The 26,123-nt window shown below is 46.4% G+C and overlaps 3 long non-coding RNA genes across 4 annotated transcripts; 1 reads left to right on the plus strand and 2 right to left on the minus strand.

Moving 5' to 3' along the window:
- Positions 1–4,908: 4,908 nt before the first annotated feature.
- On the minus strand, positions 4,909–10,842 carry LOC114881959. Of its 2 annotated transcripts, XR_006829480.1 has the most exons (3): positions 10,587–10,842; positions 5,064–5,197; positions 4,909–4,994 (listed from the first exon to the last, which is right to left on the minus strand). It is a non-coding gene; the product is annotated as an uncharacterized LOC114881959 (long non-coding RNA). The 2 variants fall into 2 exon arrangements; XR_006829479.1 differs by lacking the exon at positions 10,587–10,842 and having other exon boundaries at positions 5,064–5,405.
- Positions 6,246–9,558, plus strand: LOC114882081. The gene is made up of 7 exons (XR_006829478.1): positions 6,246–6,522; positions 6,684–6,757; positions 6,845–7,012; positions 7,840–7,932; positions 8,576–8,722; positions 8,835–8,999; positions 9,099–9,558. It is a non-coding gene; the product is annotated as an uncharacterized LOC114882081 (long non-coding RNA).
- A 2,494-nt stretch (positions 10,843–13,336) lies between the features above and the next one.
- Positions 13,337–14,954, minus strand: LOC114881958. Its single transcript, XR_006829486.1, has 3 exons — positions 14,138–14,954; positions 13,768–14,059; positions 13,337–13,710 (listed from the first exon to the last, which is right to left on the minus strand). It is a non-coding gene; the product is annotated as an uncharacterized LOC114881958 (long non-coding RNA).
- Positions 14,955–26,123: the final 11,169 nt, after the last annotated feature.

Below are 26,123 nucleotides of genomic sequence, written 5' to 3' on the forward strand. Positions count from 1 at the left end.
CTTTAGCTTTCTTAATCTTTACTTTCTTGATGGTTCCATACATTCATTCATTCATTATTCATTCACTCATTCATTCTGATCAATTAAAGTTAATGAATATGATTTATTTTACTTTTATTTTTACTTTAGTTTTGCTCTCCCTGTGATGATGGGTGGTTCTGTCAATTCAAATGCTTTGATTGTGCGTGGTTTTATTATAACCTTGTTATTTAAGTATCCTTATTTATTTACTCATTTATTTAATTATTTATTCAGTCTATATACTGGTGCAGTGCTTATTGAACTGCGTACTTTATATTTGATTTTATTATTGTCGCTTCAGTTATTTTATTTTGATACAACATTCAATAGTAAGTCCTATTTGCATTTGCATTGACATAATCATTCATCGTTTATCATTTGCCATTTATAATTTATAATTTAACTTATGGGCTATTTTGGTAAAGAAATAAAGTATTGTAGCTAACAATCTGTACGGTTGTATTATATTTTATTGAGTTCACTTCTTGTATTTTATTTTGTATTCTATTTTAGTATAATTCATTTTGTTTTACATTATACTACGTGACATTACATTATTTACAGTATTTACATTATGTTGGTTACTACCTTCACTTTATACTTTATGACTTATAACTATTTACCTTATTTAACTCATTCATTAGTATCTTTAATTGATTACTTCATTGTTCAGTTGTTCATTCTTTCATTCTATCACTGTCATTCATTCTGAATTGAATTGAATGGAATTAAAGCAATTGTTATGATTTAGTTTATTTTAACTCATGATGGTACAAAGTTCTGTAGATTGTATTAATATTTATGATTTGTTTCCGTACGGTTATTCTTTATTCTATATTTTATATTTTAGTATATTTATATATTCTAGTTTATTATGTCACGTTATCACTGTTATTGATATTCATTATCGCTTCTTGATTTGGTTCTTGATTTTCCTGTGCATCTTTCATATTCGTTGACGTTTTGATGTTCTTTTGATATTCTTTAATTCAATTTATTCATGACGTCTCTCCCGGTAATAGTGTAGCTCTTCCGTGACGGTGGGCTGTTTCTGTAAATTTAATTTAATGTTCATGTCATCAGGATGAGCTATTTCTGTTATTTTATAGGATATTATTTCAATTATCATACCTTGTTTCCTTTCCTTTCCTTTTCCCTCCCTTCTTTTCTTTTTTCCCTTCTTTCATTTGGGCTGCAATTCAGCTCTCTTAATTGATAATCTGTCCCTTTAACGAGTCCTTGCATGCTGGTTTTGACACTGCGGCTTTGACAAATTGGGGTTGTGTTTCTGTAAATAATTGTCATTTGTCATTCATTATCTCATCCCTGAATTTTACTTTTCAACAGTTTATTCAACTTTACCTTACTTGTACTTGCTGGTATTCTGTTGTTTCTCCCTTCCTTGATTCATTCATTCATTCATTCATTCACTCTTTCAGTATTCGTTATTCATTCATTCATTCACTTTGATCAGCTGAAGTTAGTGATCTGATTTTGATTTATTTTAATTTTGTTATTTTATGCGATGATGAATGGTTTTGTCTATTCAAATGCTTTGATGGTGCGTGGTTTCTGTTTAATTCACCATTTAAATGTTAGTTTAAAATACTCTACTTGTTGAGTTGTTTATTTATTTTTACACTATACAGTAGTACAGTAAAACCTGGATAAATGCAACCAACATTGGGACCCACTGGTTGCATTTATCCAAGCGAGGTGTCGAATCTCGGGTTACACGCGACGACCAGCCAAGCGTGAACGTAGAAAGAGACAGACAGCGGCGGAAAGAGAGAGGTCCGATGATCAAAGGAAAGAGCCGAAACGTATCGGTGTGACTAATACTAATTGAAGTATAAAACTTTTTTATTTTTGACTTTTTTTAATTGAAACTTTTACTAACGCATTGGTGAAATTTTTCTGATTATAATGGTACCAAACACGATATAGTTTCAATTATAATTACTTGCTAAAATTGATGTTAAAGGTTGGCGAAAAGCAACAGAGATCGAAATCAAAACCAGTCGCGGTGTTGGCTCTGGTTTCAAAGGTTTCATTTATCCAAGCACGGTGGCGATTCTGGGCATTTAATGTTGCATTTATCCAAGCGAGGTGTCGATTCTGGGCATTTAATGTTGCATTTATCCAAGCGAGGTGTCGATTCTGCGTCTGTACACATGTTTTCTATTCAGCCGACATGCCGACTCTGTGTCCGTAGACATGTTTTCTATTCAGCCGACATGCCGATTCTGTGTCCGTACACATCTTTTGTATTCAGCCGACATCATTTATATTCAGTCGTGGTGTCAATTCTATGTTGTTTATTCTATTACTATTGTTTATAAATATAATTCAAACTATATCGTGTTTGGTGTCATTTTAATCAGAAAAATCTCACAAATGCGTTAGTAAAAGTTTCATTAAGAAAAAATTAAAAATAAAAAAGTTTTATCGTTCAATTAGTATTAGTCACACCGATATTACGGTCGGATCATATTACATGGTTTCCTCGTCGAGCGGCTCGGTTCACCTAGGGGGATCCCCCCAAGTGGAGGGGATAGCGATGTTGCACTTATCCAAGCATTCTTTCGTTGCATTTATCCAGGTTTTACTGTATAGTGTTAATTGAACTACGCAGTTTACATTTGATTGATTTATTTGCTGTTTACTCACTTTATCTTTATTTTTAAATGTCATGCAATAATCAGTTCCATTTGCATTTGGATTGACATGACCATTTATCATTCACCATCTACCATTCACAACTTAACTTATAATTTTTGTTTACTTGTGTAAAGGAATGGAATATTTAGCTAATAATCTTTACAGTTACATTTTAGTGAGCCCGCTTCTTGTATTTTGTATTCTATTTCATTATATTTCATTGTTTTATGTTATATTACGTTACATTGCATTATATTACACTGCGTTACTTTACATTATTCACATTATGCTGGTCACGGCATTCATTTTATACCTTATACTTTCCTAGTTACTTTATTCTTTTAATTTCTTGAATTAATAACTTCACTGATCAGTCGTTCATTCTCTTATTTTGTCATTGTTTATTCATTCTGAATTAAATTAAATTAAAGTTGTCGTTATGATGTAGTTTAATTTTATGTCCATGGTGGTACAAAGTGTTGTAGATTAAATTAATATATTTATGGTTTGCTTTTATGCGGTTATTCTATATTCATTATACTTATATTTTATATTTTATATTTTAATTTATTTGTGCCACGTTATCACTGTTTATCACTATTTTATTTTATTTCATTGTCGCCTTCTTGATTTGTCGCCTGTTATATATCCTTGGATATTCTGAGTCTTCTTTGATATTCTTTAATTCAATTAATTCATGATGTCTCTCTCTGGTATTGGTATTGTATAGTTCTGTCATAACAGGGTGACAGTGTGCTTTTCTGTGGGAATTAATATGCATGTTATTAAGTTGTGCTATTCCTGTTTATTTTATGGTGCGTTGTTACAATTATTATCTTACCTTGCTTATTTCCTTTTTCTGAGTTGACTATCAGGCTTTTAATTGGTAATCTTGTTCTTATTCCTATTCTTAACGAGTCTTCTTACACTGTTCTTGCTTCCTGTTGACAATCCTTGTTTTGACACATTAGGGGTTAGGGTTAAGGTTATATCTCTGTAAATTCTGTCACCCGACATCTTTGAAGGTGTCTATTCTATGGTTTATATTATCTATGGTTATATTATTTTGAAATTCACTTCACTGTATTTTACTGTATCTTATTCTTTTATTTGTTTTATATCAAGTATATTGTGCTGGTTATTTTGCTTACACATTACACTTTACAGTTTACACTTTACATTTTCTTTATTTTCTTGATTTCTTAATTTGGAATTTATAATTTCACAATCCTTTCAACTGTGGCTCCCTTCAATATTCATTCATTATTTATTGTTTATTTATTTATTTATTCATTATTATTTTGATTAATCAAGGCCAGTGGATTTGATTTGTTGTTCTTTCTGTGATGATGAATGATTTTGTCTGTGCAAATGTCTATTCATAATTTATTCACAATTGATTGATAGTGGTTTGATTGTTTAATATCAGACTTACTTGTTCGACTGTACAATGATGTGGTATTAATTTAGCTATGCTCTTTATATTTGATTTGATATTGTTGCTTTATTTATTCTATCTTGATACCTCATATGGTGATCAGTTTCTACTTTCTACTTTCTAGTTCCTATTTGAATTACGTAGTTAATGTTAATTTGTTGATTTGTTTTGTCGCTTTAGTTATTTATCTTGATATGTCATTTAATAATCGGTTCTTCTTGCATTTGCAATGACATGATCATTTATTATTTATCATTTACAATCTGACTTATAGTCTGCTTTGATTAAGAAATAGGGTAATTGGGATGATAATCTCTATGGTTATGGTATATGTTCAGTTCAATTTCTGTATTTTGTATTCTATTTTATTACATTACATTTCATATTCTTTACATTATATCTCTTTCCTTACATTATATTCATTTTCTTCACATTACATTACAGTACATTACATTACATTGCATTACACTGCTTACATTACATTACATTGCATTACACTGTTCTACGTTACATTACATTATTTTACATTATGTTGCTGGATTACGGCCTTCAATTTATAATTTATGTCTTATTATTTACCTCATTCTTCTTTAATATCTTTAATTAACTACTTTACTGTTCTGTCGCTCATTCTTTCATTCTCTCATTTGTTCTTCATTTTGAATTGAATTGAATTAAAGTAATTGAGATGATTTAGCTTATTTTGATCTTCATGATGGCATGGAGTGTCGTTGATGGTATTAATATGTTTAATGTATTTATTTATGGTTTCCCCCATTCGGTTTATATTTTTATACTTTATCTGTGCCACGCCATCACTGTTTATCGCTATTTTATTTTATTTCATTATCGCCTTCTTGACGGTGTGCTGTTTCTGTAAATTAATATCCGTGTCATCAGGATGGGCTTATTCCTGCTATTTTATAGTATGTTATTATCTTACCCTGTTTCCCTTCTTTTCTTCCCTTTTCATTTTCAGTTGCAATTCAGCTCTCTTAACTGCTAACTTGCTTCTTTTAACAAGTCCTTGCATACTGGTTTGACACTTGGTGGCTCTGATACTTTAGGGTTATGTTTCTGTAAATAATTTGTCATCCGTCATCTCATCTCTGAATTTGACATTTCTATGGCCTATTCTACTTTACGTTTATTTTATTTCATTATTTTCTTATTGCTTTGTATTCGTATTTTATCTGTATTTTATTTTAAATTTAATTATTTGGATGATTCAACCTTCTTGGTGGGCTTGCATAATTCATGTACTTATAATCATGGTTTGATCGATTATGTTGCGCGTGGATTTCAGGTGTCTAGGGATTTTTGTATAAATGTTACGTGGGTAAGGTGCCCGTGGAGCGCTAAAGCACTCTGCTCGCGGCGCGGGTTTTAATAAAGTACACTTTATTATTAAAGGTAAAATAATAGTTTCTATTCCTTTATTATTTAGACTTTATCTTTTCAACAAAAATGTATCTAGACGGGTTGAAGCTTTGAATCGTTCTGAGCTTGGCGGTGAAGATCCTCGATCGATGTTGGCTGCCATCCCCTCCTCGCTGGATCCTGAATCCTCCCTCAGGATCATCCCTGGTCCAATGGTGGTGGGGCCCATCCCTGTCCGGAGGCGGTCCCTCTCCCTGGCTTCGGTCCACCCTTGGGCGAGCGGAAGATGGTGGTGCTCCGCCAAGACTCGAGAACGATTCTGTGCACACGTGCTAAGAGAAAGCGTGGGATCCAGAGAAAACGTAAGACAACAAAAGGTCTCGCGCTAGCGAGCCAAGGCAACCCTTAAGAGAATTTACGACCCTCTGTAAATAAACAGGATGTCGAAGAGACTTCGACAGTTTCAAGAACCAACATGATTTTTGTTACGAGTAACGAATTAGATACAGCCCGCAATAAATTAGCTCTTTAGAAATTTCAAGTGTGATAGTCTTATTTCTCCGGATTTCCAACTCTCTCCCAGCACGATCACCCGTGTTGAGAGTTTTACAATATCTTATCTATTGTTTGTACATTCCTTTGAATTTTGGCTCCTAATTTATGAGCATTGATATAACATAATGCAGACATGCTGCAGTCATACTCTTATGGCATCGTCGCCATATTACATTTCATTCAGCGCTAGTGATTACAAGCTTGCGGCTAAATTCACATGATATCACACACATACATACAAGCGAGGTTCGCAACACCTCCCCCCTTATACAAAAGGTGTTTCCAATGGGAACAGCTTTCCTTAAAGTGTTTACGCTAGCCTAAATTACATTGTTTGTACGGAAACTTCGCGTTGTCACACCCTTCTATACAAGCGATATTTTTTACGTTGCATGAATCATATAATAATACGTTGTAGATATTATAAGTTCTCAGGATACATAACTTAAACCCTAAAGTAAGAATAGGTAATAATTTTCCTTTTACTTTACTTAATGTACCAAACTAACGTAACATATTTAATGCACGCAATTTCTTAAGAAGAATCTGGTTTTATACAAGCTAACTCAAGTTTATTCGTGTGGACTATTTTTAATTCATTTGTTCCTATTTCTATCTCGACATTTAGGTCATTACATTTTCTTGTGACTTTGAATGGCCCTGCCAAATTGCAATCAAATTTCAAGATTTCTAGTTCTTTAGGTAAGTACACATTTTTGCTTACAATGAATCTGTGGGGTTTGTATTTTTATTATATAATATCTTGATCCTTTGTTTTTTCTTTTCTAGGTTTACTGCTGCTGCAGATTGCGTGTTTCTAATTCTGAAGAACAAATCATCCAATTAACCTAAGAAAGTACGTGGAGGTTCCTGCTTAAAAAAAACTCAGATGGAATGGTGGCTTTCACACCGACTACCAATTTGTGTGGGGTGAAACCAGTGGCTTCATGTACTGAGGTATTATAAGAAAATATACCGAATCTAATCCACTCATCTTTCTCATAAAGCACGGAGATCACCTTCACGCTGTACATCCATCGTGCAAGCACGTAAATCACACATGCTGGGCAATAGAATAGCGCAGACAGTGGCATGCTAGACAAATCGAGAAAGCGCGTACAATGATCGTGTTGGGATTGGTGAAAAACAAAACAAAACTGTTACGTCATTTCGTCTATGTAAGTCACTGTCTCCTGAATAGCAGTTTCTATTAAGTCGTGTCTCATTCATATCGGGCGTCCCCGATGTTTCACCCCCAATGATACCGCTTTGCAAAAATCTGGGCTCCTCAGCCCCCAACAACAGGTCCCGGGCTGGAGGTTCGAAGCGGGGTGCTGTGGTATAGCCTATCCGATATCAACGAACCCACCAGAGCCCGAGCACCCCAATCACAACAAGCCCCTTCCGTATTACAAACAGCGTGACTCAGGTGGGAGATCCGAAGCGGGGTACTATTATATAGCCTATCCGATTCCAACGGATTCACCCGGTCCTGAGCACCCTTTACCACATGGACGACATTCCGACCGACTCCCGAGCGGGGTGCTTTTGTATCGCCTATCCGATTCTCGATAAGAGTACCTGCCGGTGCCGAACCACGTAACGGAGTCCTTTCTTTATCCAAACCATCTTTCCTAAATCCACTAGCGGCATCAAAAGGGGTTTCATTCTTTCTAGACACTTCTGTCTCTAAGGAGAGCGACATTTCTGCTTCGTCTGCTGTTAAATATGCGTCGCTGTTAACAGAACTAATGTCAGAATCGTCAATTTCTCAACCTTTCCAGAGTTTACGGGAGGCAAATCGTTGGCGCCTACGACATCCTCCCGCAACCCCCAAAAAGGAGAGGCGTCTGTGTCGTCTGTTTCAATTTAATTTGGTAAGTGAGCGTTATTCGGACAAGAGGACATTTGTTTCATTTGAGAAAGGTTTAGAGGATTGCGGAACAACGCATCGGCATTCAGCGAAATCTACCTTACAAACGTTCGCGTTTCCGATAAGAGGCTACGAAGATAGGGACAATCTTGACCCTTCGACCGTTACTGATTCTAATCTACGTGCAATGTCGATAACAGCTTCAAGATCTGGTATTTCTTGACTGTTTTTATTTTTAAGCATTATTCTTAACATTCCGTTCCGAAGGCCATTAATAAATGTGGCTATAGCCGTATTATTCAATAAATCAACAACACCGCTTAACTGTTCAGAATTGTACGTGTCCTTTGCTACTTCTATTCCGGTATTTAATATTTTACTTACTCGCGATCCGAAAACCTCTACCGAATCATTAGTTCCCTGTTTCAATCCCGTAAATTCCTCGTTGATACTATGCATGTTAAACGTACGCACGTATGCCCTTTTAAGTAATCCAATTAACTCATCTAATGTACTTGGTTCCCGGCGATTTGAAAGTACTAATTTTGCATGCCCCCCGATTTTACCACGAATTAAAAACAGAAGACCAGCTCTATCCTCAGGCTTTACCTTGGAACTAATCAATTGACACTCCTTAATAAATTCAGTCAGAGAACAAGATTTTCCATCAAACTGAGGTATCAAATCCTTCACTAAAGAGAGACGAAGATATGACTCTGGAAGCGTACTAGATGACTCTATAGAGGTTGGAGTATTTTTAGAAACAGCAGCAGCAAACGTAGTCGAGGACAAAGGTACATCAATTTCTGTGCTATTAAAGGGGATAGAAATATTATCCGTCATAACTGTATCAATCCCCTGGGATAACTGTCGAATTGGAACTAATCCTAATTCTTTCGATTGCAGATCGGTAGAAGATGCCCCGGAAGATGAAGAAAATTCTGCATTTGATGAATCTATGTTTAATTCCTCTACCAAAAATGTATTTTCCCGCAGGCCGATTTTGCGACTCCTTTTGGCGCGCATATACTTTAACTTATACGGCGGCATTTTGTCAAATTATTTCTAACGGTAATTATAAAAATAATACTCTATAGTCCAATTACTTATAAGATAGACTTACAGTTTGGTAAGGCGATCGGCTAACGCTTCGCAATAAATCACGTTTAGGTTTCACTTAACGAGTTTTCTATTTTCAAACACCAAATTCCGTCCGTCGGTAATCCGTTATCTCGGTTGGCCTTGAATCACGGGGAGATCCTCTGGTTCTGCGATTTGATGATGATCTCTGTTTCCAAGTCGAGGAGAGGTCCAATGATGATGTGAACAAGGTGCATGTGATTTCGGTGGATGGCTTGCACGGCAGCCGAAATCACCTGTCTCCGGTATTCACCCTACGCTCTTGAGGAAACCGTGCCAAAACTCAAGAGGAAGAAGTTGCACTAATGTTAACAATGTTCACTTATATTATAAAAGCTGAATGAAGCAGTCCGTAAAACGTTCAGTTATTTATTTAACACACGCCCGCGAGCCGGCAAAGTTATTAAAGCGTACACAAGTCTAACACAGTCACTTTGTCTTGTTTTGCGTTATTTACAGTTATTACACTGAATACACCTTTTTAAAATTATGCCGTTTTGAATTTATCACTTTTAAAAGTTTATCCCTTTTTGAATTATCCCTTTTTTTTTAAAACATCCCACCGCTGTCACCAATTTGTTGCGCGTGGATTTCAGGTGTCTAGGGATTTTTGTATAAATGTTACGTGGGTAAGGTGCCCGTGGAGCGCTAAAGCACTCTGCTCGCGGCGCGAGTTTTAATAAAGTACACTTTATTTTTAAAGGTAAAATAATAGTTTCTATTCCTTTATTATTTAGACTTTATCTTTTCAACAAAAATGTATCTAGACGGGTTGAAGCTTTGAATCGTTCTGAGCTTGGCGGTGAAGATCCTCGATCGATGTTGGCTGCCATCCCCTCCTCGCTGGATCCTGAATCCTCCCTCAGGATCATCCCTGGTCCAATGGTGGTGGGGCCCATCCCTGTCCGGAGGCGGTCCCTCTCCCTGGCTTCGGTCCACCCTTGGGCGAGCGGAAGATGGTGGTGCTCCGCCAAGACTCGAGAACGATTCTGTGCACACGTGCTAAGAGAAAGCGTGGGATCCAGAGAAAACGTAAGACAACAAAAGGTCTCGCGCTAGCGAGCCAAGGCAACCCTTAAGAGAATTTACGACCCTCTGTAAATAAACAGGATGTCGAAGAGACTTCGACAGTTTCAAGAACCAACATGATTTTTGTTACGAGTAACGAATTAGATACAGCCCGCAATAAATTAGCTCTTTAGAAATTTCAAGTGTGACAGTCTTATTTCTCCGGATTTCCAACTCTCTCCCAGCACGATCACCCGTGTTGAGAGTTTTACAATATCTTATCTATTGTTTGTACATTCCTTTGAATTTTGGCTCCTAATTTATGAGCATTGATATAACATAATGCAGACATGCTGCAGTCATACTCTTATGGCATCGTCGCCATATTACATTTCATTCAGCGCTAGTGATTACAAGCTTGCGGCTAAATTCACATGATATCACACACATACATACAAGCGAGGTTCGCAACAATTATAAGTATTGTCTTATATATTTCATTTGTCTTACACATTTATTTGTTAATTTTCATTCCTCCTCGACCTTGTACATCCTTGTCAAGCCTTTCGAGGTTCCGAGGACTTCTCATGCAGGGATGTGCAGAGAAGAGTTTGAGGCGAATTCAATTCTTTCTAAACGGTACGGCAGTATAATGTTTAAATTTTGCGATTTTCTTGACCGCGTTGTTATATTATTTATATATTTATTATTATTCATTATGTCATGCATTGTGCTGGGCTCACATCCTATTCCTTCCCTGTTAATTGATCTGATCTTGGTTATTTGATCTATTTTATTTTATTTTATTTTATTTTATTTTATTCCGTAAATTAGTATTAGTTAATACTATTTAATTGTGTGCTTGATTGGTTGTATCAGATTTGCTTGATTACATGCGTTGTTTGATTTTTATTTTATTTTGATTTTGATTCTGATTTTGATTTTGATTTTGATTTTCATTTTCATTTTCATTTTGGTTTATTTGGTTAAGTGTCTTATGTTATTTGTTTTATTCTAGTTTATTTATTTATTCGGCCTCTCTTTCCTTGGCGGTTGTTTTCCTTTATTTTCGGTACTTTTGCACAATTTGTTTTCTGCACCGCGATAATGTGCTAGCGCAGTGTGTCCTGCACTCCGCGCAATCTGCGGGTTTTATACGGGTTGATTTCTTCCATAATTGTTATTAATCTAGCTTTATGGTAGGTTCACTTTCTTTATAGTTTGTATTCATATTTATGTTTATATTTATATTCATATTCATATTCATATTTATATTTATATATTTTAGTTCATTTTATTTACAAACATAAATGTTTTACATAATAAATGATAATCGTAGCTTTGACTTACTCATTAATAAATTTATTCTTGACTTTGGCCCGTCTCGAAGTTTTATTTGTTACCTTTTACTTTCAGCATAATTACCTTTACCTTTCGCGAATAGCGTTGTATATCAGACTTATCTTTGATGGTAAGTCTGATGGTAAGTATGGTTTCCTAGGATTGCGCGGCTGCACGATGGACAGTTCTATAGTCGGTAACTGTCTAACGGGTAACTGGCGCGTGGTGGGTAACCACTGCGCGGCAGATAATTTGTCTGTCGATAACCGTTACGGAGTGAATAACCGAGTATTATATGGTAGGTAGAATGCTTGTGGCCGGTAATATTTGTTTGCTCATGCCGCGGATGGTTACCAACCAGGGATAATTTGTAATTATTATCAACGGATAGTGTCGTGTACTTTATTTACCGAGATACCGGGATGTTCTCCGCTATCGTTACCTTCCGTTGCATTCTATTTCTATTTCTATTTCTATTTCTATTTTGGTTTCGGTTATTGTAATTTATTGCAAGTATTTTATTGATGTATTTGATCACGGGCGCGTGTACATCCCGTGTAATAATCAATTAGTTAATTTGATAGCTAATTTAATAGTCAACAGACATAACGGGACGAATTGTAAAATCTTACGAAATTTCTCGAAGGTTACGCATCTACATGGCGTATGGTTTATGGCTTAAGTTCCACTCGGTTTCTTATCCTTGGTTGACATGATCATCGGCGGCATTGTTTTCTCCATCTCCATGTCCCATATACTCGGTTGAGACATGGAGTAGGATCGTATTTTGAATTATTGATTGAATTGTTGAATTACTGAATTTTGATTAAATTGATTAAACTATCAGATATTGAATATCGAGTATCGGTGCGTGTATGTTTGTGACTTGTGCGTGTACCCATTGCGATGAGTGGCAATGTGTGCTATTGCTCCGTTTCCTTTTATACATTTATTTATATACTTATATTTACATATTTATTTACATTTATACTATATTATTATTATTGTATTTATACATATTTTCATACTTATGCTTATACTCAATTTACATATTATTCGCAATTAATTCAGTTAGTATTGTGTAATATTTTGTATTGTATTATCTTTTCTACACTTAATTAATGAATAAAGATAATTGATAGCTATATTTGAAGCACTTGGCTGCCTTGTTGAGTGCTGAGTGTATTTGTTTATCTTACCGTACCTTTTAATATGATTTCTGCTTAGTATAATATAATCTGCCTCATTGCATATTCAACGCAATGGATTTTGTAAATTTTATAAATTTGTAAATTTATTTGATTTAGTCTTGAATGGTTGCGTTAATGTGAGATGGATGAATAATTGTATGGTTACACTTGTTGGTGGAATGCACTTCAATATACGTTATTCTATTTTATTTTGTGTCACATTATATTATGTCGGTTACGTTGGCCTATATATTACACTCTATACTTTCTTTACTTTCTTTACTCTCTTTATTTGCCTTAATTTGCCTTAACTTCTCTAATTGCCCTATTGCTCACTCATTCATTCATTCGCTTATTATTCATTTGGATTTAGGTACGGTTAATTTTCCTGTAAGGATAGGTGATTTTGTCTATGCAAACGCTTGATGGCGCGTGGCTTCTGTTGTAATCTCACCATTTAAAATATTATTTAAATTCTCTATTCATTTATTTATTTATTTATTGTATTCTTATATTATGTAGTAGTATGATGTTGATTGAACCATGCAGTTTACGCTTGATTTGTTTATTTGCCATTTTATTTACTTACCTTTATGCACTATCTGGTTGTCAATTTTATGTCCTATTTGCATTTGCATGGACAAAATCAGTTACAACTTGCGAATTATGATTTATGAATTTGATTTATAATTTGTATTTTATAACTTATGGTTTATAAAGTTACAGTGGCTGAGACAATAATCTATAGTTATATTGGTTGGAATATAACTCACTTGTTGCAAGTCATTTATTCATTTGTTTTACTTCTATATTATATTACATTATGTGGGTCATGCTGTTACGCGGTACACACTTTACATTTTGTACATTTTCTCTATTTTCTCAATTTTAATATCTTTAACTGTTTCACTCGTATTCAGCATTCATTCATTCATTTATTTATTTACTATTCATTCATTCATTTGATTTGATTGATTAAATTATACATTGATTTGATCTGATTTGAGTCGTTTTCTGACTAATTTTCTTCTGGGCTGCTACAATGCTCTGTTTGTTCTTCTGTTCCTTTCAGGAATCATAGTGGTCGTGAGGGTATACGGTTCCTGTTAATGATTTCAGTATTTATACACTTCAATGATTTTATTTCATTTATACTTTACCTTGATTTCATTGTCATTCGATACTGATCTTTCTTTTCTTTCTTGTTTTCTTCTTTTATCCTTGTTCTTCCTTCATTCTTCTCTTTACATTTCCATTCTTGTAATTGCTGTCTACTCTTACTTGATTATTTTAATTTGTGTCACACCTGTCGTTGCTTTATTTTATTGTTTCTTGGCCTGCCGACTGCTATAAGTCCCCTATTTATTGTTCATTGCCTCCATCTGATCATTTTGTTTCTCCACCATCTTTGCTTGTTAATCGCGTTCGAGGTCGTGGCTGTGTAGAATGTTCCTGCAAGCAAATTTGAGCAATTTCAATAATTTTAGACAATAATTTCAATTTCAATTAGTAGTGCTACATTATGCTCACCATATATTTATTTTCTTCTTCTTCTTTATTCTCAGTGATCTTCTCTGAAAATATGGTACTTTTCCCATAAACTGATGTGATAGGAATGTATTATGTATTATATTTGACGTTGGTGATAACGTCATCAATTGGCCTGCTCAATCTTATGTTGATCATCTACCAAGTACGTCTGTTCATTGTAGGGTTGCCTGGTGACACGTGACACAGTCTACTAGTTTAAATAATCCTAATGGACCTTCATCTACATTATCTTGGTTATCTTGGCCTCTCAGGAGGGATTCTCAACTTCGCTGGTTTGAGCGCTTCATGCAAGCTCTCAGTTTACTGCTTATTATTGGTAATTTTCTTTCAGTCACCGCGATAGTTTTAACAGATGATTATGAGGAACTCCCTGTCACACATGCATTTATTTATTATACTGCGCATATATGGCGTACCCTTTCTATTGTGGTGATTTTGTTTCTTGTTTTTTCATTTTGAAGTGATGCGTGTGCCTACTTTGCATTAGAACCCGCTGTTTCTGGTCATACTCTATATTTTACCTTTTACTTCTGACAATAATTAGTACCATTCTATGTTTTACTTCTTTTCTCTCATGACTGGCATTTGCTATCTGCTATTGTCTGGCATCTTTTACTTTACGTTTCACATCCTTGGTTTATTTTCATTTCAATTTATAATTCATCTTGAATTTTATTTTAACGATGTGATTATATTGTGTACTAGTGTTAAATATCAAATACTCTTTACTAATATTCTTCTCATGCTGCTTGGTTGCTTGGTTGTATGTTTGACGTTTGAGGTTTTGTTGGTTATTTGCTTTTACTTTGCTTTTACCTTGCTTATGTCAAGTTCACATATGCTCGCTTGCTTATTCACTTACTATGCTTCTTATGTTTAGTTCACATGTTCTCATGTTCTCATATTTATTTATCACTGTTTATTACTGTTTCTTTCTCTACTTTAACTGTTTCATTAATTGCTCAATTGCTCTGTTGCATTAGATGCATATATATGCTGATTTTCTGATTTGTTACTTAATTACGTTTATTATGTTTATTATTATTGTATTCATTTGCCAGCTGTTATTTATGGTCCGTTTATGGGTCTTCTATTCATGGGCTTCATGGGCTTATTGATTTATTATTCATTATTTATTGTTGCATTTTGGGGCATTTGAAGCGCTATGCTGGTCATGAGAGCATTTGTGTGTGTGTAAAGTATGTATGGGACAAGTCATCGAGGATTGCAGCCTACGAAGATGTGGCACGGTCAACTGAGAAATGTGATGTCCCAGTTCCTGGCCGTGTTGAAGAGCAAGCCCTGTTAAAACAGGTGAACACATGGCGCGATCACCCGTTGAGCAGGAGCTCCGGGCCCTGGTCGTGGCCGAAGAGAAAGCTCCTGACCTCGCTTTGCAGGCTGGTGAAGACATGGCGCGATCACGCGTTGAGCAGGAGCTCCGGTTCCTGATCGTGGACGAAGAGGAAGCTCCTGACCTCGCTTATGGCAGGTAGGCGAAGAGGTGGCGCGGTCACGCCGGGATGGTGCGATCCTTGAGGATGTCCCTCCGGTGCCGATCGTTGCTGAAGAAAAATGGCCCATCCTCGTGGCAGGACAGGTGGGCGTGATGACATCTAGGATAAGCCACATCATCATTATCAACCTACCAGGAGGACGAAGACGGGCACGGTCAACTGTGGAGATACGATGTCCCTGTCCTGGCCGTGCTGAAGAGGAACCCCTGTCCTGGCAATAGTGCTAGGCATGCGAAGAGGTGGCGCGGTCACGCCGGGAAGGCGCGATCCTGGAGGATGCCCCGGTGCCGATCGTTGCTGAAAAAAAATTCCTGCGTGTACTGCTCAGGTTGAAAATGTCCTACTGCAAGATCGGACGTGCAACGGCGTGGATCCGCAGATGCCCCATGGTGCCTAGCGCATGGCGTTTTTGCGGGAGGACGGAATAATGCGAAATGCATTGAATTGCCAAAACGCCGTTGTGGCTATACGTTGGTATTCTTTATATATCCCAAAGGATGAAAAGGTACAGGCGGCCCACACAGGGGAGAGGTTTTAGTGGGTAGTATATCCAGCCACAGGACTGTCCCCTCTGGACTACCTGCTCAAGGTCGCCCCTTCTGGGCTGAGACCTACTCTTGGGCTAAACCCCACTCTTCGGGGTCGGGTTGCCAGGTTGCCCCCATCTGGGGTTGCCTCTTTGGGTTTGCCCCCACCAAACGGGCGCCAGGCTGCCCCCTCAGGGCGGACATGAGTCCCACACTGCCCGGGGCCCCTCTAGACGAAGGCCGAAAGGGGATCAACCCGCGCGTGCGCAAACGCATTTCCTCTTCCAACAGAAACAAAAGAAAAAAAAAAGGTTAGGTTAGGTTCCACGGACCTGGCCAAGTGTACTGGCTGGGCGGGGAGGTGATACCCCGACGTGGTGCGTCCCCAGGTGGCGGATAGGGGAATGCTCGCCATGCACTTTTCGGAGTGCATGTAGGGTAGGAGTGAAATAAAATAGCTCCCGCGGACCAAACACCAAGGGAAGGAAAACCCATTAAAACCTCCCCTGTGCCTGGGGGATAGAATACAGGCACGGTATCCCCTGCCTGTCGTAGGAGGCGACTAAAAGGGAGGCGCTTGCTGCTGTCGAAGTAGCCTCGCAGATGACCCGGGGTGATGCCGGTGGGATCTACGGATCCTGGCAGGGCATCCCTTGCCGGTAAGGCCTGGGTCGGAGAGGCGAAAAGGTGGCTGCAGCGCCGTTGAGTCCTCCAGGGGCCAGGCTGCGTGGCGGTCTGGTGCGGGTAGCGAACCCGGAGTGCCCTAGCAATGATACCGTAACCCAGTGGTCACGTTTCGCTGGAACGGGGGGCTTGCCTTCATTGGTCGGCCCGCGAGGATGACAACCTCTATAAAAAATCCCTAGCCCCAAGCTGCGGTGCGCGGTGAGGAGGGCGGAGTAAGCGCCAGGCATGGCTGATGTGTGCATCAGTCTCTAGCGGCCAACGCCGGGGTACCTGGCGACCCCCCGGGTGTACTAGCCTTACCCGGGTAAGGCGGCTCTGCCCGGTTGGGCCCATGGACCGACCCTCTCGCGGGACCATTATGGATGGAATTACTAAATCAACAAATAAACAAACTGGACTGGATTTAACGGAAACGACCATGGCTACGAATCAGGACGTGAGACAGGCAGCTAGCGAGGTGGACCTGGTGCTGCCCGGGACTAGTGAAGCGACGGATGCGCGCCAGCTATCCGTTCAACTTTCTAGGGTGGACGCGGAATGGTCTACCCTGAGGTCGTGGCGAAGAAGGGGCGGGGTCTCCCAGGCGGCCTCGGATGCCGCTGCATCTCGGGACGGCGAGGACTCGGACGAGTCAGTCGCTTCTACTGTGTCCTTGGAGAGACGGCCGGCGAAGAGGAGGTGCCGTCCGCCGACCACCGGCGTGTACTCGCAACTCGCCGCGGCAAAGCAAATGCTCCTGGAGGTACAACGCCAGGAGCTGGAACTCGCGGAGGAGAAGAGGGCACTGGACCCTGCCGAGGACCCTCCCGAGCCGAGTCGTAGTAGCAGGTCTCTCCCCGAACCTGAGGACCTGGCGGAGTAGTTCAGGCATGTCCCGACCGTCGACCTAGCCGCCCAGGCCCTGGAATTCTGTAGGGATGTGGAGAGGGTAGCGGGCGTTTCCAAGGGCCTCAAGGCAACGCTCGTCAGGAAACTAAGGATGGCCGCACGCCATTTAAAGGCCATGCATACGGAGACGGCGGTTAGGGGCGCCCCCGCCAGGGCAGGTAAAGAGCTGGAGGAGCTCCGCCGCCAGCTAAAGCTCCGAGAGGACCAGCTGGCGGCCCAGACAGCCCAGATCGGCATCCTCCAGCAAAGCCTGTCGGAACTCACATGCCGGGTCGCGACCAGGGTGACGCCGGTAATCGCGGGCCCGAAGAAGGTCGCGAGGCCCGACTCGCCATTGTCCGGCGAAGAGGCGGGCAGGAAGTCCTCTTCCTCCTGGAAGTAGGAAGTCGAAGTTTTCGACTTACCGTCTTGCCCGCCTGAATGCCCCGTGGTGCAGGTCCCGATCCCAGCTGCTGCACCTGGAAAAGAGGAGGAGAAGGTTGATGGCCCCGAGCTCGATCTGATGAGGGGGTTTGCGGCTCTCCTCGAGAAAGGTCTGTCGGGGCTCAGGGCGGAGCGTGTTAAGGGGGGAGCTACGGCTGCGACCATCCCCCCTGCATCGAGGAAGGAAGCGGAGAGGCGGGTGCGGAATAAGTCCCTGCCTGCCACGGAGTCGTTGCCAGGGCCCTCCTCAGCACCGGACCAGCCGGCATCATGTGTGGAGGCCAGAATGGCCCGAATTGTTGAGGAGCATGGGAGCACGGCGGATGGGACCTGGGTGACGGTGGTTGGCCGCCACGCTAAAGCTGCGGAGAAGAAGGCGATAGCGGAGAAGAAGGCGGTAGCGGCCAAGGCCCCTCCCTCCCAAGGCTCCAAGGTGGTTGCCCAGAAGGGACAGAAGAGAGGGGCGGCACCGGCGGTCAAGGGGCAAGGAGCCCAATCTGCCTGGCAGAAGGCCCCCCGCCCTCCTCGTACAGCGGCGGTCACCATCAACCTAGCTCCCGAGGCGGAGGTCTCATACGCCGAGGCCATGCTCATGGCCCGGGAGCGGATTAAGTTGGAGGAGCTGGGCATCACGGCGTTGATGCCCAGAAGAGCTCGGACCGGTGGCTTGGTTCTCGAGATACCTGGGGAGGACAGGACGGACAAAGCGGCCAAGTTGACTGACCGACTCCGCCAGGTGTTTAGCGACACTGAGGTCAGGGTTGCCCGCCCCATAAAAATGGGCGAGGTGAGGGTGACCGGTCTCGACGACTCGGTCACCCCGGTGGAGGTGTCGGCCGCGTTGGCCGCTGCGGGGGGTTGCTCCGCTGAAGAAGTTAAAATGGGGGAGATTCGCACCTCCCTCCAAAGGATGGGGTCTATCTGGGCGAGATGCCCTCTAGCGGCAATCAAAAAGTTATCCGTCTCTGGGAGGGTTCGGGGAGGGTGGTTCTCGGCCAGAATACAGGCGCTGCCACCGCGGCCATTGCAGTACTATCGCTGACTGGAAAGAGGGCATGTTAGGCAGCGATGCACGTGGCCAGCAAGTGTAGCGCCACCCCGCGGTGCCCCCTCTGTGCGGACCTGGGGCGGCCCGCAGGGCATCGATTGGGGGCAAAAGGTTGTGCCTCCTCCTCCTCCCAGAGGAAGAAGAAGAGTGCCGTTGAAGGGGCAGGAACAGCCCCCAAGGAACAGGCATCAAGGACCAAGCCTGCGGAGTCGAAGAAGGGGGGGCAAGAAAAATCCCCCTGCCAAGTCGGCGAGCAAAAATGCCGCGGAGGCGGCTCGTAAGGCCTAGGTATGGGGCCCAAGGGCCCTATACTTCAGGCCAACTTGAACCACCCGGCCAGGGCTCAGGACATGTTGTTCCAAACCCTGGCCGAGTGCAAGGCTGGGTTGGCGGTGGCCGCGGAGCCGTACCGAGTTCTCGACAGACCAGATTGGTTCGGGGACGAAGACGGCTCCGTGGCGATTATTGGCACCGCAGTACCCCCACACCCCGCCCCACTGGAACGGGGCCGAGGGTTCGTCGGCGTGCTGTGGGGTGAAATAGCGGTGGTGGGGCTCTATGCCACGCCCAGATGGGCTCTCGCGCAATATGAACAGTATCTGGACCGGGTGGGGGACTTTGCCCCCCGTTGTTCCCCCCGGCCAGTGCTAGTCCTCGAGGACTTTAATGCCCATGCGTCACTTTGGGGCTCCTCGAGGACAAACGCGAGAGGCAGGGCGGTCGTAAATTGGGCGGCGGGGCTAGGCCTCCACCTGCTCAATGTGGGGTCCGTTAGCACCTGCGTGCGAGCCCAGGGGGAGTCTATAGTCGATTTGTCTTTCGCGACTCCCCTGGCCGCGCGTATGGTGCAGAGATGGAGGGTGGTGGCAGAGGCGGTCACCCTTAGTGACCATCTATATATCCGCCTCGACCTTACCACCACAGCCCGCCGCCCCTGTGGACCACCACCGCTACGGTGGGCGCTGAAGAGGATGGACGACAACGTGCTGATGGCTGCAGCCCTCGCCTGGCCTGGCTGCCAACACCTGCCGGGCCGGTCGCGGACATTGGGGAGGAGGAAGAATGGTTCCGGGGAGCCATGAAGGCGGTGTGCGGCGCCGCCATGCCCCGGGCCAAGAACCTCCCCAGGCTGGCCGCCTACTGGTGGACGGGCGAAATTGGTGATCTGAGACGAGATTGTCTCGCAGCCCGTCGCCAGTGGCAAAGGGCCAGCAGAAGAAGGACATTCCGCGACCCAGCGAGGGAGGAGGATCTGTACGGGCAGTACCGAGTTTTGGAAACTGTCCTGCAGACGGCCATCAAGGAGTCTAAATCCCGGGCATGGGACGAGCTCCTAGGTTCTCTCCAGAAGGACCCATGGGGGCGCCAATACAAAATGGTGATGGGCAAGCTTAGGCCCTGAGCGCCCCCGGTCACGGAGTGCCTCGACTCCCGGTTTTTGGGGCGGGTAGTCGACACTTTGTTCCCACGAGAGAGGGAACAGACCCGCCCCCCGCCGGACCACGAGGAGGTGAATTGGTACGACGACCTGAGGGTCACGGAGGACGAGCTGGCCGGGGCGATTAAACGGATGGGGGCCCGAAACACTGCTCCGGGCCCCGAAGGCGTCCCCGGCCGTGCTTGAGTGAAGGCTCTACGCGTCCTCGGTCCGAGATTGAGACGCCTCTTCAGCGCCTGCATTAAGGAAGGAGTCTTCCCAGAACAGTGGAAGCCGGGGCGCCTAGTCCCCTAGAAGGATGAGCGACCCGCCGACAGTCCCCCGGCCTACCGGCCCATCGTGCTGTTGGACGAGGAGGGGAAGTTGTTCGAGCGGATTCTGGTATCCCGTCTCGTCCAGCACCTGACCCAGGTGGGTCCCGACTTGGCCGAGTCGCAATATGGCTTCAGGCGGGGGCGCAGTACTATCGACGCAATCCAGTCGATGCGCCCCCGCTGCGACTCGGCCACGTCCCGGGGCAGGGTGGCGTTAGGCGTTAGTCTAGACATCGTCAACGCCTTCAACACCCTGCCTCACTGGACGATAAGGGGGGCGCTGATACGCCACAAGCCCCCCCCCCCTACATGAGGAGGATCGTCGGCGACTACCTCCGGGACAGGAAAATTGTGTACAGGGGCCGGGATGGCCAGATGCACTAGAGGGACGTGGACTGTGGCGTACGCCAGGGTTCTGCGAAAGGTCCCACACTTTGGGACCTGGGGTACGACCCGGTCTTGCGGGTCGGGCTCCCGACCGGTGTGAGCCTCACGTGCTTCGCAGATGATACGCACGTGTTGGCCGCCGGTCGGGGGTGGAAAAGGACTAGCCGCCTCGCCGAGATTGGCGTCGCTGCCGTTGCCGAGGGGATCCGCCGGCTGGGGCTTCAGCTAGCTCCCCACAAAACCGAGGCAATGTGGTTTTACCCGCCTCGGCGTGGGGTTGCGCCACCGCCCTAGACGGTGGTCCATGTGAGTGGACTCGACGGGTGGGGAAGGGCCATAGGTATTTGGGCCTCCACCTGGACAGCCACTGGCGCTTCGAAGAGCACTTCGGTCGTCTGGCCCCTAGACTAGACAGGGGAAGCAACGCGCTTGCCCGTCTACTGCCCAATATCGGGGGGCCCATCGAGAAGGTTCGCCGTCTCTACGTGGGGATCGTGCGAAGCATGGCCCTCTATGGTGCGCCCATATGGACGAACGCCCTGATGGATTCCCGGCGCAGCCAGCAACTGCTGCGCCGGGCTGAGAGGATGATAGCCATCAGGGTAATCAGAGGTTACCGCACGGTCCGCTACGAGGCGTCGATGACCCTGGCGGGGGTTGTCCCCTTCAAGTTCCAGGCAGAGGGTGACGCCAAAGTCTTCTGGCGTCTGCGTGCCCTTCGTTTGGACGGGATCCCGCCAGAGGAGATGACCGAAGCTGTTGCTAGGATTAGGCGCGAGGCCCAGCGCGTAGCCGGGGCGGTCCTTCCAGTGCTCAAGAACTGCAGGGAGCGCGGCCACGGAAGGCTCACGTTTAGGACCGCACAGGTGCTCACCGGGCACGGTTGTTTCGGTGAGTTCCTGCACTGGATCCGGGCGGAGGGCACGGCAGCATGTCATCACTGCGGGGCGCGGCGGGACACTGCGCAACATACCCTGGAGCACTGCCCAGCGTTTGCGCGGGCCCGTCACGCTCTGCGGTGCGAAGTTGGTGGTGATCTCTCGCCGGCGGCACTTGTCAAAGAGATGCTCGCCGGCGAGAATCAGTGGAGGGCGGTGACCGATTACTGCGAGACGGTCATCCGTGACGGTGGGCAGTGAAGATGTTACATACCAGGCCCACCGCCCCCAACGGGGAGAAGAGGAGGGGGGGGGGAGCACCCGCTCCCCCTGAAAAGGAGTTCTATGGGGGGACACCAGTCACCCCCGGAAGTGGAGCACCGGGGAGAGGCGAACGTTCCTCCCCGAACACCGATCGCGCTGCCCCACGAAACTTATGCGGGGCCGCAGGGCCGCAGGGGGCCGGGGCTGAGGCCTCGGTCCCTATTGCACGCGGCCCGAGGAGTGCCGTCATCGGGTGTGGCCCCCGATGGCGGCGGAGTTTGGCACGTAGGGGGAGGGACAAAGCTAGACCCTCCCCCAAGCAAGGCGGCGTCAATGCCCCATGGGTGGTTGGGCCCAGGTGCTGTTCGTCAGAGATCCCAGAGCCCTCCCCGACACCCCGCGTAGGCCACCGTGGGGGTTTCAGCCGGTAAAAATTCGGCACTACCCTCGGCTCCTCCCCAGGGTGGTTGGGGGCGTCTTTCGAAGATTTCCCCCACGTAAAAAAAAAAAAGGTTAGGTTAGGTTGGATTCCCGCTCCACGGACCTACCTGGTTATCCAGGAGAGGCGGGGTGGTGATACCCCGACGTGGCGCGTCCCCAGGTGGCGGATAGGGGAATGCTCGCCATGCACTTTTCGGAGCGCATGGAGGGTAGGAGCGATAGCTCCCACGGACCAAACACCAAGGGAAGGAAAGCCCATTAAATCCCCCCTGTGACTGGGGGATAGAATACAGACACGGTAACCCCTGCCTGTCGTACAAGGCGACTGAAAGGGGGACGATCGCTGCCGCTGGAATGGCCTCAATGAGCACTTGGGGCGATGCCGGCGGGGTCCTTGGGCTACGGCCTTTGGACTCTGGAAGGTACTACCATGCCGGTAAGGTCCAGGGCTGAAAGGCGATGAAGGTTGCAGCGGCGTCGTTGAGTTCTCCAGGGGCCACGCTGCGTGGCAGTCTGGTGCGCGTGTCGAACCCGGAGAGCCCTAGCAATTACACCGTAATCCAGTGGTCACGTTTCGCTGGAACGGGAGGCTTGCCTTTACCGGCCGGCCTGCGAGGATGACAATCTCTTCAAAAATCCCAAGCCCCAAGCTGCGGCACGCGGTGAGGAGGGTGCCCCTGGAGTTAGCACCAGGGGTGGCTGGTGGGTGCCCCAGTCGCTAGCGACCAACCCCGGGGTACCTGGCGACCCCCCGGGTGTATCTGCCTTACCCAGGTAAGGCGGCTCTGCCCGGGCGGACCTAGGATCCGGCCTACTCGTGGGACGAACCTGGAAAATTCTACAAACCAAAAACAAAACGCAGGACGGGACGAAACGATGACAAACCAGGCAAGGGAACCTGACACGGTCAGGTCGGCGAGGGATGAGGAGACGGCGCAGCCGGGGCCCAGTAGGGCCGCGGCTCCCGCTCGGGTCAGAAGGGCGCGACCCATGTCGGCGGGATCCACCAGGGGCAGCAGGGCTTCTTCTGCTTCCTCTGATAGGGGATTCTGGCGACAGCCGGTTGACAGCGAGGAGGAGTCGGATAGGTCGGTGATCTCGGTGCCGGCCACGTCCCCCAGCACCTCGGCTGCGGCAAAGAGGGGACGCCCCCATACATCGGGGGACTACGTGGCCCTTGCCGCGAAGAAAGAAGAATTCCTGCGCCTACAGCGGGAGGAGATGGAGCTACTGGACGTCGGCACGGCCCCCCACCAGCCAAGCCGGTCTGCCCTGAAGCTGAGAGAGGTGGAGGAAATTGCGCGCGAGTTGCGCGACCTCCCCTCGCCAGACCTTGTGGCGCGCGCCATGGAGGGCGCCGTGAAGGTCGAGAAGGTCAAGGGGTGCTCCAAAAACCTGAAGGGCACGTGTGTCTGTGGGGCTGAGGGCCGCGCGGCACCGTGACGACCACGAAACGGAGGAGCTCAGGGCCCAATTACAGCTCCGCGACGCCAAAATAGCGTCACAAGTGGAGGAGATTGCGACGCTGCGGCGGGAGCTGGAGGCTCTGCGCGAGAGGCCCCTGGCGGTAGAAGCCCCGGCCGCCCCTGGCACCAGGAAGGCGTCGCGGCCGACGTCCCCGCTGGAGCAGGAGGCCCGGCCGAAGAGGAGCTGTCGGAGGGCTACCACGTTGGAGGGAACGGAGGACATGGACGACCCCACCGAGCACGCGGCCCCGGCCGCCAAGGGGGGGGGGCGTCGGGGACGCCCGCGCTCATGGATGGCATCGCTGCGCTCGACCCGCGGAGCGTGGCCGACCTCCGGCGGGAGGTTGTCAGGGATCGGGCTCGGCCCCGCCCCCTGGCGGCCGCCGCCGCGTCCCACCCTCCTGCCGCCTCTGGACAGCAGGGGAAGGGGCTGAGGCAACAGCGCGGGGGTACCACGACATCCGGGGGAACTCCGCAGCCCCAGAAAAAGGGTTCTGGGGCGGCTGGGACTCGCGCGCCTTCCCGCCCTACGGCCGCATCCTGCTCGTTCGTTGCCGACGGGATGGCAAAAATCCAGGAGGACCACCGCCAGGATACCGAGGCGTGGTCCAAGGTGGTATGCCGCAAAGCCAAGAAGGCAGAGGCGGCGAAGAAGAAGGGTGTGGAAATGGCCCCCCCCTCCGCCGCCGGCGAAGAAGACAGGACCACGTGCCCTCCCGCCTCCTGGGGAGATGTTGCGGGGGGTGTTTCTTGTGGGATTGGGAGGGGTCGCGGTGTACCCTCCCGCCCCGGACGAAATGAGCCCGGACCCCGGTTGGACCTAGGGGCGGGCGGGTGGGGTCCCCGTTCTCAATCGGGAGTCCCTCTTCGTCCGCCTCTGGGGGGCCGGGTGACTCCGGGCGGAGAGTGACGTCTCCCTCCCACGCTGGGAGTGGCGCTGGCCTCCGCAGGGGGGTGCAGCGGAGCCGAGGGAGTCCCCCTGGAGGGTGTCCGGCCACGGCTCACCGCAGCCCACAGGGGGACAACTCGGCGGGCCGCAGGCGCCCTGTGTGGGCGCCATTGCACGCGGACCCAGGGTGTAGCCGGCACCGGAAGCCGGCGGAGCGAAGGAGAGCGCCCGACCTTCCTCGCAGGCGGGCGGGGGGTTGCTCCTCCCCGTACGGGCTGGGGGGCCCGGCCGCCATTGCACGCAGTTCCCCTGCGATGAAGCCGGCACCGGGTGCGACCCCTGGTACCGGCTGGGGGAGTTCTTACTCCCCCGGTGAGCGGCGCTTTCAGCGCACGGCGGGGGAGGCTCCGGAGTTATAGTAATCAGATCCCGGAGACTCTGCCATACGCCAGAGGAGGTCGCCGTGGGGTTTTAGTCAGTAGGAATCTGACACTCCCCCGCTGTCCTCCCCCACGGGTGGCGGGGGGTCTTATGTAAGATTTCCCCATGAAAAAAAAAAATGGTTGCATTCCCGCTCGACACGACGTGGAGAGCGGACGTGTTTCGTGGTCGCTCCGTGGTTAGATTTTCAACGCGGTGGATAGCGGCATAGTTATTCGCGTTTTTTGGTAAAATCATTTTTATTATGTGTTCGGATGTGCTATTGTGTCGTTTTTTGATTAAATATTGTGTTAATTTATTGTTAAATAACGAAAACGTGATGTGCGTGTTACGCGGCATTTCGACGTCGTGTTTCCG

Source organism: Osmia bicornis, chromosome 6 (genome assembly GCF_907164935.1).
Source record: "Osmia bicornis bicornis chromosome 6, iOsmBic2.1, whole genome shotgun sequence".
Lineage (NCBI taxonomy): Eukaryota > Metazoa > Arthropoda > Insecta > Hymenoptera > Megachilidae > Osmia > Osmia bicornis.